The sequence below is a fragment of the Panicum virgatum genome, chromosome 6K (assembly GCF_016808335.1).
Source record: "Panicum virgatum strain AP13 chromosome 6K, P.virgatum_v5, whole genome shotgun sequence".
NCBI classification, from domain to species: domain Eukaryota; kingdom Viridiplantae; phylum Streptophyta; class Magnoliopsida; order Poales; family Poaceae; genus Panicum; species Panicum virgatum.
The window spans coordinates 31,020,316-31,034,648 of record NC_053141.1 but is presented as its reverse complement, the minus strand read 5'-3'; the positions used below and the strand labels follow the sequence as shown (position 1 = coordinate 31,034,648).

General features: G+C 43.0%; 1 pseudogene; it reads left to right on the top strand.

Moving 5' to 3' along the window:
- Window positions 1-1,552: 1,552 nt before the first annotated feature.
- LOC120713381 lies at window positions 1,553-2,211 on the top strand (annotated as a pseudogene).
- The last annotated feature ends 12,122 nt before the right edge of the window (window positions 2,212-14,333 follow it).

Sequence of the window (14,333 nt, the reverse complement as noted above, 5' to 3'; positions counted from 1 at the left end):
TATCAAGATTCTGAAAATTATCTTGTACGCAACATTTTTATGAGTTTGATGTACTGAAGGAATTCTTTCAAGCATTTGCATGATATATCTATCAATTTTATGATGAATTTATATTCATCATTGTTGTCATTATGAGTTTCCATATGGAAAGCATTGTGATAGATATTTTATAACTCAATAAAGTATGAGTCGAATCTGGATACAAGAATGCATCCTCGATCAGTAGTTGAATAACTATCGGGAGAATTAATATGGCTCGACCAAAACCAATGATCACAATATCGCTTCATGCGATTTGTGTGAAATTTCCTATACTCTTTATGAGAGTTTGGAAGTATTTAATTTTCCTAAGCATAGTATTAGTGGGACCATGTCCACTAAATAAATTCCTTCTTCATTTGGATTGTTCCTATGGGATAATCCTTGATAACAAATATTTATGACACAATAAAATATGGCTGCGTATCAAGTTGCTGGGAATTATTAAGTTTTCTCCAAATATGTCATTGAATTGAACTTCCACGACCATATCGTCAGTGCTTAATAGGTTGTTCCACATAGTGGTGTCTCCTCATTATTTTGTTCTGTAGAACATCTTCATTGTGTTCCGTAGGAACATCTTGGAGCAACTAATTTTAGTAGGTCGAGTGTTGAAGTGTGCTTCAAATTTGTTCCCTTGAACTCATTTACCAATATATTTCAAGTATAAATCAATCAAATATTTAGCAATGTTCCACTTTTAGTGATGTGATTGTGATAATCACACTTTTGACAAACTTGAAAGTTGTCATGTTTCAGTATTGTTTTTTCTAAAAAAATGGTTTTGCCTTCGTTAGGACCCTTATATTTGTGATATTTCTTGGTGTTTCCTTGAAATTCATTTTGAATTTCATGCCACCAAATTTCATTTTGATATTCTGGTCATTGTATTTAGAGTTAAATACACCAGCAGCCCTCGAACTTGTCCCCAGGTGTCACTCAGGTCCACGAACTTGCAAAATCAAAATATGACCCCCTAAACTTGTTAAGTTGTGTCACTTAAGTCCATAACCCTTCAAGGGACATGACTATATGCAAAAGAGTCCTTGAATTTTACCTTCTTCTATATCTACATCCTCATGAGAGTGGCTCTGCATGGCCACCGGCACCGGCAACGACGACGACGACGGGGAGGCGAGAGGCAAGGGCGGCGACAGCAAGATGGCCAAGACGGTATCGTCCTCCTCTTCGACCGTCTCCACGTCATCCTCCACCGTGGAGGCGGCCATGTCGGAGGCATCCTCGTCGGCGTCCCTCCCTTCGCTCCGCCCCCTATCCGCCGCGCCGTCGGCCGCCATCGTCACCGCGGCGGTTGACTCCCTCCGCAGGCTCGTTGTCGCATGGCCGGCGGCCGTGACGCTCCACGACCTGTCCACACTCGAGGCCACCTCCACCTCCGACGCGCGGCGGACGCCGCCACAGCCGTGAGTTTCGTGAAGTGCGCGACCACCATGGCGTGGGCTCCAAATTCTTCCAAACAAAAAATTTCCCTGTGCACACACTAGCGGCCACCATGTCGATCCCCGGCAACAGCCACCTCCCAGCCTCCGACTCCCTTCCTGACCACTCCTACGCTTCGGACTCCGATGTGGAACCGGAAGCTAACTACAGCCCCATCGCGGAGGCCGCCATGCCTCACCACCGCCTCGAGGCCGGCAACAGCATCTCCGCCCTTGATCTCGCCTCCGACGACGACAAGGAGGCGGACGGAGAGGAAGAAGAGTGTGAGGAGGGGGACTTGACGGTGGGGGAGGCTGCGGCGCGGGCATTCTCGGAGGACGAGCGCCGTCGCCGCGCACCGCTGCCCGAGGGCGCCGCGGCGCGGATCGTGGACGCGATGCACGGTGTGGAGTTCTTGGTGTGCCGCCGGCGTGGGCAGGCAGCGTCCTAGAGGACCAGTGGGTCGACCGCCTTAGCTCGCTCCGCTCCGGCCGCTCCAACTGGTCGGAGCAGAGCACGCTGACGCTCCCTCCACCGAGCCCTCCTGACGCGGGCACTCCGGCCCCGGGGCGAGCACGCCGGTGCGCGGTCCGCCGGGCCCTCTGCGGGCGAGGACGCTGTGGCTTCCTCCGCTGGGGCTCCGCCGCCGTGGGCGAGCAGGCTAGCACGCCTTCGGGCCCTCCGCTGCCGTGTGGGGAGAGAGAAAGAGATAGAATGGGAGGAAGAGGGTGATGGTAGAAGATAGCAACTTTGGAGGGTTTATTTTTGCATATATTCATACCACGTGGCGCTATGTCAAGGGGTATGGACCAAAGTGGCACAATTTAACAAGTTCAGGGTGCTAAATTTCGATTTTGTGAGTTCGTGGACCTAAGTGGCACATCAGGACAAGTTTGAGGGTCGCGGGTGTATTTAACTCTTGTATTTATTTTCTGATAGTAGTGCTGAGCCCTGCAGGTGTAGTTGATGGTTCTTTGTTAAGAGCGCATCATATTTTTCTACCTATAGTAGGTCATGTATGAGATCAGAATATTTGGCATATTTGTGCCAATGGTATTGCTGATGCAATAACCTATTCGAAAAGAAAAATATAGATAATATCTTTTTTATTATTTCTGTATTATCTATAATTTGATCACAAAACTGAAGCTTGCAACAAATTTTGGCCACTGTAGAATTCTATTATGCGATAGATTTGAAATTCATGAGGCGAAGTAGTGACTACTCACGCCATGCTTCTGGTAAAATGATTGCCCTATGTTAATCATAATATTCTTTGAGTGCAACCCAAAGTTTGAATGGATCCTTTTCCAATATCTTGAGACCTAGGTGAAAAATGGTGTCTCAAGAATTGTGATGTTGGTTGTGTCTGAAACAAGGGCTGGTGTATGGGTTTATTGATGCCGTCAATAAAATCTTTGCTGTTAGTAATATTTTGACAAGTGTAGCTCAGGACAGATATTTATGACTATCTACTGTAGTTTTAGTGAAATCCATATTAACTAGATGAGCCATTTTTCTACATGAAAGATCATGTATATGATTAATCTACTGAGGTAAATTAAAATTTATGTGTGTAAATTTATGCAAAATAATGAAATCAACTTGATTTATGAATCATATTTTAAGGTATAGTGATTTAAATAGTGTAACTATTTTTATAATATTCTTACGAGAATAATTGACTTGATAGTTTTAATATATACAAATTTAATTGTATAGAATATTTTGGATATACACATTATAGGTAATCATCATAAAATAGAGACCTTTAGTAACAGGCAAGTAACTTGCTGGCTAAAAGCATGGTCTCAGGGCAAATAAATTCTTAAAGAACTTATTACAGCAGATGCCTAGGTCTCAATTACCTTGTGTTTTTCCAAAAAGTCAGATTTATATATCTTAATTTGAAATTTGCATATTGCTACTTAATGTAGAATGTAAATCAAGTGCCATATTTGCAATGATACAAATATAATAAATAGCACATGAAAAATTGTTCAAAAATAATATTTGCATAACTAATGTGAGATCTGCAGATGACATATATACAACTAGTGGTAATTATATAATATTCATATTATTTTGATGCTAATTTCTAAACTTGATAGTCTAGATAACTAGTGACAACAATTATGCAAATTTAGAATAATCTAAAGACTAAAACGGAACAATTTAGAGCCTCAATTATATACATACAGAATTGAATATACTTAAATATGTAAATAGATCGAGATTTGAGGCCTAAATGCAAAATTGCACGGAAGATAGGGGGCTTTCATTTGCAGGTGGCTCGATTGGGCTGGTTGGCCTGTTGGCCTGCTCCTGCCTATGGGCCGTGGGCCGTTTAAGGGTCAGGGAGGGGCGGTTAGAGGGATTGTGGCCTCCACCCCGTGAATCGCCGCCGCCTGCCTGTGCCGCGCCTCCTCCTTGCCTTTGCGCGGCCGTTCGCGATGCGCCGCCGCTCCTGGGTACCACCGCTGCCGCGCCATGGAGGGCTGCTGGCGCCGGTGTGCGCCGCTGGCGCCGACGCCATAGGCGCCCCCGTCTACGCCTTCCCCTTCTCTTCTTGCCTCGATCCGGCCCCCCATGCACCGGTTGTGGACCGACCGCCGGCCATTGTCCGCGATGCGGCTGCCGGCGAAGAAGGATTGGCTGCCGTGGGTGGAGAAACCGGCGTCGTGGACGCCGTCCTTGGTGGAGGAGAAGCAACCGCCGCCGATGGCGGAGATGCGGGTGCCGTCGAGGCCGCTGCTGCGGTGTTGACGGCCATGGAGGAGATGAAGTAAGGGCCGCCGACGTTCGGGCCCAGACCGATGGCCTGTGGCCAGGAATGGGGAGGCGTCCCCTCGTCGAAGGTGAGGGCTCTGATTGCGAGGATGCGGGTGCCGGCGAGGCCGGCGCAGGGTGCACGCTGCCGAGGGCAGCGTCACCGCTGGCGGTGGAGTTGTGGGTGCCGCCGTCGATGGCGGCCATGTAGAGGCCGTTCGTGTGTGCTGCGCCGCTGATGACGGCCTAGCGAACTTCGGCGAGGATTCGTCGTCGTTGAAGAACGGTGGTGCGTTCTTCTTTTGTGATTCAAAGAAATGTAAATGAACGGAGTCTAGTCTTACTCGTTGAAATTCATGGCCTAATTCCTGTTTGCTTTTGCTGTGGTTGTGTAGAGGATGGACTCTACATCTTCTCTGCTAGATTCTTGTCGAGTTTCCTGGAGGCCAAAGACCGAGAGTTCTTCCCGGCGAGTTTGCCTTGGGGAAGGGGTGGAACTCGGCGAGTTGTGTGTTTCTCTGGTGAGTGCGGTCTTCTCGTCCAGTTCGACAGGCCTCCAGCATGTTCTCTTGTGCTCAGTAGTAGAACTAATGTGTCTGATAACGTGTTAGAATGAAAGTAGAAAGAGAGAAAGGATTGAGGGAATGAATGATCGATTGACTTGATTGATGAGGGATTACAGTTTATATACAAGACCAAGAAGCCCGAAGGGACATGCCCCTGTCCCTTCGGTATGGCCTTTTCGGGATGGCCCCTTCGGAGTGGCCCCTTCATAAATTACTAATTAACTAATTATAATAATTGATCACTAATTTAATTTTCTTCACAACAAAAATAAAAAAAATAATTACATGTTAATTTGGCACAACAAGCAAGGTGGTACTAAACCACCACATCAAAACCAAAATTGGATCACATGGGCTAACATCAACAACTAAGAGATATTGAGCAGCGTATTACATTAATCCTACCTTAGTAATTGACACTCCCAGCAGCCACTCCTATGCAGCATAAACGTTCAGAACCACAGCTGTTCAGTACACGGACATACCATAGGTCTATCTGCACGCACATGAACACATGTAGAGAGGATTATTCAAGCTTTCAATACCATCTATATAACATCATTCGCCCAAAACTTCTTATGACCTTGCTCCTTAGTCCTCACATATATATAGATATAACAGGCCTGCATACGCATAGCACCTCTCTTACACTTTGTTGCTCAAAGGATTCTGGTATTTAATATTTTGAAACGATCCGAAATGAAAAGGTTTGTCAACTACAAAGATGTAGATTTCGTTTAGTACTGCAACTTTGATAGTGACCTTATTTCTATCAAATTCATTTGATAGGTATGAGAACTTACATCAAATGTTTGAATAACTAAATTATCGCAAATGAAAAAACTCAACTACAATGTTTTAGACCTTTTCGGTCTATAATTTTCATATTAAAAGTGTTGACCTAGCTATGTGTAACGGCACAACACAACAGCATCATGCACAAACTCATAACATGTAATAACTATGTGTTTACCTAATTTTCTTACTCCTCCACACTTCTGCTGGTTGAATAACTTAATTAGCAATCAACTCATAATTTAATGTGGCCGTACTAAAAAGAGAAGTAATCCATGCCAGGAAGAATCACTTTTCTAAGCCATTGGTCCAATTTAAATATACCGGTATAAGCTAGACCATGTACTGGTATAAGCAAGGTCACTGGTATGACTATCATATTTTGATCTTCCAGCGAGTTGGAAATAGTCATGGCTCACCTACGCAGCAGTGGGCTCGCCCCTGCGTGGTGAAGCCGCATGCTGACAGCTATCGCAGCCAGCTTACTATAGCTATTGCTTGCATTGATGACAATGCTGCAGGGACTATTCTACTACAGTGGATTGTAGATTTGTAGAGCTACACTACTACAGCCACCCCTATCACCGCCGGTTCTTAAACCCCATCACCAACGGTTTTGGGTACCGTTGGATTTAAGTCGTTGGTGATAGCAGGGTCATCACCGCCGGTTCCAGAACCATTGGTGATGGGGACATCAACACCGCCGGTTCGTATCTGGAACCGTTGGTGATGGGGACATCAACACCGCCGGTTTAAGACACGAACCGGCGGTGAAGACCTTGTTTCCCATAAAAAAATTTTCATATAATAATATTGCATCATTGTGGAACACCTCATTTGCTCAAGAACAAGCAGATTCAGTTATTAGCTTAACTGAATTATATTAGGTAATCTCATCTCATTACTTAAACATGCATTCAACCTATCAGCTACTACTAAGCTAGCTAGGTTCAATAGCACAATATATGTTTGCAGTCCAAATTCAAACATACCACAGAGCATGAAATGAAAACAATATATGTTTGAAGTGAACGCTAAATTTTGTTGTTTGAAATGAAAACAAAGAAGTCTTAAAATCCCAGCAAAACCACCTCTGTAAAAGTTTTAAGCCTTATCTGAGATCTGACAAGCTTATAATTGAAATGAAACTATAATTTAACTCTGACAAATAACTCATGAGTCATGATTATCTGGCACCAAACAACTTACATTCTCATTGTCACAGGCAATCATATCACCATATGAAACCTGAAATACCAATGATTAATAAGAATTTTATTCAGCGAGCATTTGTGGAAAAAGAATTTAGATAACATGCACATATAAGTTCCAGGAAATATTAAGAGGTCTATTGTTTCAAAAATCAAAACTCACCTGGTGGCATATACAATAGATGTACATGAAGGACAGGAGGCTCATCTGGAGGTATCTTTCCTTCTGCAATTGAGAGGGAGAGATCAATAATCCGTTTGACAAATAACTAAGAATGGCATCCCACAATAATGTCTAAAATCTGCCTTGATTGCTAATACCATGCTTTAAATCTTCTGCAAACTGGCCCAGGTCTTCATCAAGGCGTTTGATATGGCTCTCTATCTGTACAATAATGTCCAAGGTGCTTATAATTAGATATCCACACAAAGCAAGTGACTCAAAAAAATGGTAAGACTAAAAACTCCAATTCTGGATCAAGCTCAGGAGTAATAGCATCCATTGAACTCACCAGTCAAATGGGAGGAGGATTCTAGATAGATACCTCCATATATGGGTATAACATATGATTATAAATATTTAACCTTAGATATATGGTGGCATATCAAATAATATGAATCGCATGAGGCTTTTCATAACATATTCAAATTTAATTTCATCTTGCTTATCATTTTTCTATAAATTCAGTTGCTATTTGCATTTGAATTTGTGTAACTAATAATTGTAAAAACTCAGATCATATCAGTGGTTACAAACACAAACAGAAGAGAAGCAAAAATACAAACACAATTCTTCAAAAAAACGAAGAAATGGAGAGAAATCATCACCATGTGCCCTGTCGTCGAGCTCGCGCATGGTGGAGAGGATCCTCTGCAGGTCGCCGGCCAAGGTGCTCGAGTCTGCACGATTCCAAACACAAAACCGAAGGTATGGAGATGAATCCAACCTTTCCCAGGAATAATTCCGGGCTGAAAAGGAAAGCACCAAGATCCGAGCACCCACCCATTGGTAGAGCGCACAGGATCCGACAGTTCCACTAGGGATCGAGCAAGGAGGGGCGCCAATCGAGTCCCAACCTCAATGATTATTATTACCTCTAATGCGGACTCGAGTCGCGCGGCGAGCTGCGCCTTGCGGTCCCTGCCGGATTGGAGCGCGGCGGAGAGGCTCCAGAGGCGGGCGAGCTCCTGCTGCAGGTCCTCCCAGTGGATGACCTTGGGATCGCTGATGCCCTCGACCTCGCTGGGCGGCAGGATCACCCAGCCGTCCTCCTCCTCCGGCAGGGGCGAGGGCGGGGGAGGCTCAGGGGCGGCGGACGACGGGCCCGGATCCTCCATCGCGGGGGGTCATGTCCGCGGGTGGGGGTTCGGGCGGAAGAGCGAGCACGGCATGGGCGGGCGGTGGGGGCTCGTGGTGTGGTAGGGGCTGGTGGGAGGCGTCGGCCGTCGTCGTCGGGTTGGGGACGAGGGAGGAGGACGGGGCGGAGGGCCGGCGCCGCCGCCATGGGACGGCGCGGGAGGAGGAAGGGGAATGGGGAGGAGGGCGGCGCCACGAGGGAGGGAGGGCTGTGGGCGGACGGCAGGGGGAGGAAGAAAAAAATACCGGAGAGAGAGAGAGAGGGAGGGGAGAATGAAAAAAAATAGGTGGAGAACACATCACCGCTGGGTCATATTACAACCCGGCGGTGATATTAATATATCACCGCCGGTTCGTAATACGACCCGGCGGTGATGCTCTCGAGAGCATCACCGCCGGGTCGTATTACGAACTGGCGGTGATATGTTAGCATCACCGCCGGGTCCATTTGGAACCGGCGGTGATAGACTATCACCGTCGGTTCGAAACAAACCGGCGGTGATAGGGCGTTTGCGATGATGTATTCTGTAGTAGTGCTAGCTCCAACCTGTGCCTCCTCCCTGCTACAGAAACGATTTGTAGCAACGTCCATTTTTTTTAGGGGTGTGTCAAAATATAACCCGTTCCTACAAAAGGAACGCCTCCTCACTAGTATATTATATGCAATGACATATAATTATATATGCATATCTAATTAGTTGTCATACATTTTATTCTACAGGATGCAACAAAAACAAGGGGATGTTCTAAAAATGTAAGTTTGCGTTCCTTGACCTGGTAGATATTTGCGAGTCCAGGCATTATGGGCCAATGTTGTGGACAGATGACCATGGTGAGCTAAGCATGTATGGAACGCGCAAGCAAAAACATGCAAAGTGAACAAAGGAACACAAAGATATCGTAAGATAAGTTGGTGCCTACATATCGCTTCAGATGCAATGGTGGGCAGATAGGGATGTCATATGGGCACCATACTACTTCCAGTAAGTGTAGTCTCAACCATTTGTTATAATATGCACTTTCTTTGAATAAATGCCTAAGAAATCATATATGATATTTTGGCACAAGACATTGGATTGCATTTATGCTACAAGCAAAGATTTGAACAATGCTTGTATTGGACTCTACTGATTTCGTGCCAACCAAATAGGCAGAATTCATGTCCATCCTCAACATGTTAGCAAAATTCTTACCCTCTACATGGACATCATGCTAAATCTTCCCGATATAAATAACCCCTTATTTCTTTTTAAAAAAAATACAGCTTACAAGCACTACATTTAGAAAGGTGGAATTCATCCCCCAAAGAGAATGCAAAAAATGGAAATGCGCACAAACTTTCAGTGCCACAAGCAACATGCAGGTTTCGTATACTGTGGGTACTACTTGTGCGAGCGCATGAGGGAGCTCGGGAGATACACAACTGATCCCGATCATGTAAGGGTCTACTCTTTGCTAGGGATAGATGCATAAGTGCATGTTGTTATTGTGTGCATCTAACACTAGGCTGAATTTTATGGATTTTTATTTGAAAGATCAACCGATAACCCACAATGGTCCACTCCATGAGAAACAACTTCTCAATATACTCGACAATTTATGTTGTTTTATTTTTCATGAAGTTGTCCATGTACATCGGTTTTTTTTTTCACCCTGAACATGAATTGGCAACTGAAAAAAAAAATATGAAGGCCTTCACCAGTGGGACACTCAGCACCTCTGTGCCGGCTCCAGTAGCGTCAATCAGGGGGAATAGAACAAAATCATTTATTCTATCAGCACTTTGATGATGTATATACTCTAATGATGCACTATATGATTTAATTTTGAATTTGTAAATATTTATATTTAAGCATTATATTCAATGATGGTCACAATATCGTTCGATCGCGCACTAGCTAGCTTGATATTTGAAAATTAGCGGGAAACAGAAATTAAACAACAACGGGGTTTGGAAAATTTAAAAATAGTGAATTTTTAGGTGGGAAACCCACTTCTAGGGTTGGGTGATGCCCTGACCTGACCCTGGAAATGCATTTGCAAGCGTGGGTAAGGTGTGACCACCCATGGAAATTGATGCCTTGACCCACCCCTGATAATGTATTTTCAAGGGCCGTGATGCCTTGACCCTCCCGTGAAAACCCATTTACAGGGGCGGGCGCTTTACCCGCCCCTGCAAACAACATTTGTAGTTGCAAGAGACAGGAGCGGGTATCGCTCCCGCCCCTACAAATGCTGTTTTACCCGCCCTACAAATGTTTTTTGTAGTATTGCTTGAAGATGCGATGTGGATGCCAGGCCTCTTGTTGGACTTGCCATCTTACTGTAGGAAAGGTTATGTTAGCTGATATCATCTTAGGTTCTTATGATCTTTCTACAGAAAGTCACGGCAGACAAAATGAACTTTGTTGTTGTTCACATTGACAACCCTCATCCAGATGGATGTTATGCAAGTACACCTTCTGTCTTATTATAAGGTGTCCACGAATTTTATTTATTAATAACAAAACTTTGGAATGTCCAGCAACACTTAGTTGGACTATTTTATACATAATTATTTTTAGAAAACAAACGTGGTGTGTGTAAGTATGTGTTATTGACAATCTGTAAAATAGCTTCATTTCTCATATTGTGAAGATTTTGCTATTGCTAAATGTTGCCAAACATTCTAGACTGGTGGATAAAAACATTTACCATTCAAATTCTTTTGTAACTATATAGTGAATGTGAGGAACTGCCCAAATTATCTCGACTAAACTGGGTTATCATCCATTGATCAACCCAGCTTAAGCGAAATAATCCTGGTAGTCCCCGGTATGCGCCTGGAGCATCGCCCAGGAACAACTCGCATATCGTTTGTTCACATCATGGCAACCATCACAAGGATATAGGAGAGCAGAAATTTAAACTTTTGATTACAAGTCTTAACTATTTTACAAAAACTCATGAATTTAACTATAACATAAGCAACTACACATAAGTGTTTTCAGCAATTAAACTTTCTTTACAAACGAAGGTGTATCCTAGATTTAGGTGGATATCCTATCATGTTTTTCTTAGATTCAGAACCAAAATGCAGCAGAAAATTTTAGAGTATTAAGTTACAATAATGATGTCCTCACTCAAGACACCACTTGCATAAGCTTTGAGCAACATCCACCATCCATCCACATTGCTAGCCCCGGCGGGATGAACGTGCCCATCACTCCTTAGAAGAAAACCTGCAACACAATTTAATGGCAACATTGTAAGTACATTTCATACTTGCAGAGCTTATCTATAATACTGTGTACATTTGGTGGATACATGAGGCTAGTCAAATTTTAACATTTATCTATAGAAATGCGAGCATAATTTATCAAGTTAATAAGCAAAAGACATGGGATCTAATATTTCTATATCAAGCACCAATGCAATTGCATATGTAAAGTGATCATGTAATCGCGAGCTCAATCTTCCATAAGCATGCTCAATGACCGAGAGCACGACTATTGCAATAGATTAATAACCCTGTAGGGGTGTACAACTTTTCCCACACGAGAGCAAGACCAACGACCATACCCATGATCAAAGATAAGTGTTGTTTCATGCCTCAACCTTTCACACAAACACAACCGTCTATGAGCGAACGGTCGGGAAGGACAAATGCATCGGAACCGCCGATCACACTCCATCACAACTCGCACCGTATCCGATCAAGGAAACGTGTGACTCATGCTAGTTGGCTTACCATCTCATTATTAAGCATGTGGTTTGTACGTAAAAGTGATCAAGTATCAAAGCAATGACGCGTCCGTCCTTAACCAACTCAAGCAAGTCTAAGCCACATGGATTCCACTCCCAACATGGCCCTATCACACTTGCTCAAGTCTCGATCCATCATTCATACCTTGCTCATGTTTTAATCTTTCTCATCTACTCAAGTATATTTAGGCAAAAACCCTATAGCTCGGGAGTGATGGTGACCTTGCCATCACTCGACTTCTACCGTAAGCTAAGCATGGCTAAGCAAGTTAATTTGAGAAGTCTAAGCATTCATACTTTACCAAGTTATTCTAGAGCTAGATGGGAAACATGCCAAGTGGGTTCTACGCATATCAAATGAAATAGATAGGGTTAAGCCCATGCACAAGCAATAATTTATAATAACAAATTAAGATTCAAAAGTAAGATTTGAGATACATAGGTGCCTGCCTTGGTACTATGCAACGCAACACTCCGAAACGTCATTATCTAAGAAAGTAGACAAAAACATGAATTAAAAAAGGTGCCATGAATGCATATGCTTATAAGATGCAATGACTTATGAGAGGTAAAGGCTAACATGATTGAAGGTCATAAATTAAGCAACTAAAAGAGGTAAACTCAGGGTACACAACATGACATAGAGTGAAAATGCAAAACAATTACTCGTGCATTGGCACACCCTCTACAAGATAAGTTGTAACATGAGGGTGTCATAAAAACTAGTTATGCTATTACTATTTATCATATAAGTTAACAATAAGTAACTCACACAACATCAACCATCAACCAAGGGAGTTAGTTCATGATTGATATTAACCAAGAGTACTAGAACATACAAGTTCATAACATTATTAGTATAGCCAACTTTAGACAATTCAAATTAATGGGTAGCTGCTAGCAACATCACATTTTAGTTAAGGTAAGACCATACTATAAAGGAGAAGCTAGCAAATCATGTCTTGCTTAATTAAGACAAGCATCATCATTATAAGTTAATTCATGGAGGTTCCTAACCATAAAAGCATATCATATCCATCTTTAATTACCAAGAAAGTTGATATAGCTTACATGGGCACAATTGATTCGCTAGGTATTCTATAGGTAAACTAGTTTTAGAACAAGCATATATAAATTAACATCCTTCTATAAACATCTAGTGAAAGATAATATTTATCAACAACATATCATGGCCATAGCTAACTAACAAGATTCATTTCATGATTTTAGAAGAGCATCATAAACTAATTAACCATGCATTCAACTAGGTAGCAAGCTCTTAATTACTTAATTAGAAACAATAGGAGTATTCAACTATTTCATATGTGTTACAATTTTAGACAGTAGATAAAGGTTCAACAAATTAAGCAAAATTGGATCTATGATTTTAGATGCACATATTTATTTATTGTGCAATTTACAAGTTAATTAGGTTTAACCAAACATGGATTAAACTGTACCAATCTACAAACAAATAGTGCCCACTAATATCTCTAATGGATAGTACATATCATAAGGAAGCTAGCAAAATTGGTTTCATAATTTTTGGACTAACAGAAAATTAATTATGCAATTAACATGATAAACATATCTTTAATAAAATGGACAATAATATAATTAATTTGGGTGTAAAATTATTTTTAACAGGTAGAGATCATCAAGACAAAACCAACAAAATTTGTTTCACATCAATCGGATATATATTCAATTTTATATGAATTGTGCAAGATGATGTAGGCATATGTACTTAAACCAGCAAACTGCACCTTCCTGCTACAGTACCCTGCATATGTAAAAGCTCGGGGTGAGTTCAAGAAACGACTTGATTCTATATGGATTTTGGAAGTGAACTGCAGACCGTCCAGTGGTGAGTGGCGGACTGTCCGCAGTAGAAAATTTTGGGGACGTGTTTTCTGCAGAGATTCAGTATTGAAGGCCATGACTTGCGGACCGTCCGACCCTAGGTTGCGGACCGTCCGCTCGTCGGCCGAGGCTCACCGGCGAGGTCCCTGGCGAAGACTGCGGCAATGGTTTCGAGTGCGGTTGTTTCTATGGGTTCCTAAGGACACGGGGAACTTGTTTTGGGCACTAGATTTGACATGTATGGGGTCTACAAAGCTCTAGGTCCTCGATGGTGAGATGCCATGGATGGGCTAGGGACCTTAAATGGGGGCACAAGAATGAAGGTGAGCAGCGAGGGGAGCTCACCGGCGATGAGTAGAGCACGAGCAAGGTGCCACTTTTTGGAGTAGAGTGCCGTCGGTGTAGATCGAGTCGAGTTCATCCTTGAGGGCTTGGTGAAGAAGAAGAAGAAGAAGAAGAAGAAGAAGCTTGGGGATGGCCTTCTCCTAGGTCTCCAATGAAGAAGAGATGGTCGAGGTGGTGGAGAAGCTCGTCAATGTCGTCCTCCGC